The sequence below is a fragment of the Salvelinus sp. IW2-2015 genome, unplaced genomic scaffold (assembly GCF_002910315.2).
Source record: "Salvelinus sp. IW2-2015 unplaced genomic scaffold, ASM291031v2 Un_scaffold542, whole genome shotgun sequence".
NCBI classification, from domain to species: Eukaryota; Metazoa; Chordata; class Actinopteri; order Salmoniformes; family Salmonidae; genus Salvelinus; species Salvelinus sp. IW2-2015.
This window is the reverse complement of record NW_019942570.1, coordinates 10,283-12,661: the sequence shown is the minus strand read 5'-3', so window position 1 is coordinate 12,661 and position 2,379 is coordinate 10,283. Positions and strand designations below refer to the sequence as shown.

Sequence of the window (2,379 nt, the reverse complement as noted above, 5' to 3'; positions counted from 1 at the left end):
TGGGCGTGACACTGGGTCAAATTAAGATGTCCACTGAAAATGCACTTAAGGTATCTAGGTGAGACAATCAAGATCGAATCCCCGAGCTGACAAGGTAAAAAACTGTCGTTCTGCCCCTGACAAGGCAGTTAACCCACTGTTCTCAGGCGTCAATGAAAATAAGAATTTGTTCTTAACTGACTTGCCTAGTTAAATTAAAGTAAAATAAAAATTAAAATAAACATCCCAGTCAATATACAGGATACGAACAATCCATTCCAACTAAACAATGGATATATAGCATTTTGCAACAAAAAAAAAACATTTTCAATCAATTCTAAAATCTAGAAAAAAGCGGTCTAAGGCACTGCATCTCAGTGCAAGAGGCATCTCTACAGTCCCTAGTTTGAATCCAGGCTGTATCACATCCAGCTGTGATTGGGAGTCACATAGGGTGGTGCACAATTGGCCCAGCCTYGTCCGGGTTTGGCTGGGGTAGGCCCTCATTGTAAATAATAATAATGTGTTACTAACTGACTTGCCTGGTTAAATATACTTTTTTTTTTTTACTTGAAATTGTAAAACAAAAAAACTTCAAGTCGCCTTGCTACTCATGTTAAATAAATGAATGCTGAAATAGGCTACTGAGGATGGGGTCGTAATTACTGAATCAAATATGAATAATATGGATATGAACTGAATAGGCCTATGCTTGTCAACAACATTCAGGTAATTTTTTTCTTCCTGTATTCTAATCTGACTGACCGTTATCTTCAATCTAATGCATTCCAGCATCTGTTCAGCAACTGCGGTAGAACTGTGAGCATGGTCACATTGTGATAACTTGTTCAGAAATACTTAGAAATACTTACTTAATTTTTAAATCTCTCCAAATAGTGTTTTCTCGTGTCTTCTCAAAATGGATCCTGTACAAAATAACACATTTCCTTTCTGTTTCAGTTCAGTCACACCCTGATAATAAAGTGTTTAATTGGTATATTCCACAAGATGGCAGTAAACACCTGCTGTAACTGGACTTTACAACAGTGACCATGTCACACYCTAATATCCCGTTATAATTCAGATACTAAAGTATTCTGTTTTTGAGTTGACGCATAAAAACATCATATCCCGTTTACAATAACCCCAAAAAGGTTGTCTCTCGGTAATGAGAAACCCGGATATGATGCCTGGGAAATGCTGATCTTAGACGGGATACTGTGGCATGTCAACACATACTGTTTACTGTTGTTTTTCACAGCGAGCGCAGGTTATATCATTTATCATATGTGTTGTGTGACGATGCTTTCATCTGATTGTCAAACAAATCACTTCAAAAAGTAGGCTACCTGTGCAGTTTGATCCACCATAATAATTTATTTTGCTGATACTCTGTACTTGACCGTATAGCCTACTGGCTACTTTCGCCCCTAATTTAGATACGGTCCTGCTTATAATTTTTAACATTTGATATGCCATTTGTTTGTCAACTAGATACAGGCAGCTTCTCTTCTGTCATAACTTGTTGCCCTAGAAGACTAAAGTAGTGCTCAGAGGAATAATGTTGTACATTGATAGAATGAATGCATTATTAACCTAGTTAACCCTCCTGCTGTGTTCCGGTCGAAATGGACCGATTTACAAGTTCTCTCTGATGTAGTTAATTCAATCTGATTGTCATAAGGTTCCATGACTTTGTCCACACAGGGCATCTGAACACACAAAATACATKTTGATGATTTTCATTACATTTTGGGTGTTTATTTAACTTTTGTACACCTGTGGTGTTCCCGGCACATGCCCATTCATCAGATGGACACACTTCCTCTCCCAGACATCCACATGCATGTGTTTTTGAGCACACACACACACATGCACACCTCACTCCCCTTTGTGGCTTCCATGGCATCCCCCACGGGAACCTTTCCCCAATAGAATCTTTCCCCCATGGGAACCCCACCTGTTGGCATTCTCACAAACAATCGCAACATTGTTTCAATAATATATAGAACCTTTCTCGCARCTCTGGTATATAAAGCTTTTTTGAGGCCTTGCTCACAATTCATTCTGTGGCAGATCAATGACCAAGCAATATACTGTATGTGAGGCTCTTGATCATATCTTTGATCATGGCACTGGTGAGGAGGAGAGAGTCCTTGTTAAACTTTGACACAAAGTAGTATGTGATAAATAGCACAATATGTTTCATCTGAGTATTTGTTATAGTCAAAATAATCCATACATTATGCTTTTTTTCTCAAAAMCGAGTTGTCTGAGCTCAGGTCAATGAGGCCTACAGGCCATAAAGAGCACGAAGTGCAAACTTGTAATGTTCACAATAACTTAGGCTGATAAACAGATCTAACACATCATAGGTGATAATATGTGTATCATATATGG

At 38.3% G+C, this 2,379-nt stretch overlaps 1 long non-coding RNA gene across 1 annotated transcript in view; it reads right to left on the bottom strand.

Annotated features, from left to right (window-relative positions):
* LOC139023937 (uncharacterized) overlaps positions 1-916 on the bottom strand; it is an 8,289-nt gene extending 7,373 nt beyond the window's left edge. Inside the window, exon 1 of the long non-coding RNA XR_011475167.1 lies at positions 852-916. This is a non-coding gene — a long non-coding RNA (uncharacterized lncRNA). The remainder of the gene's footprint in view (positions 1-851) is intronic.
* Between the last annotated feature and the right edge of the window lie 1,463 nt (positions 917-2,379).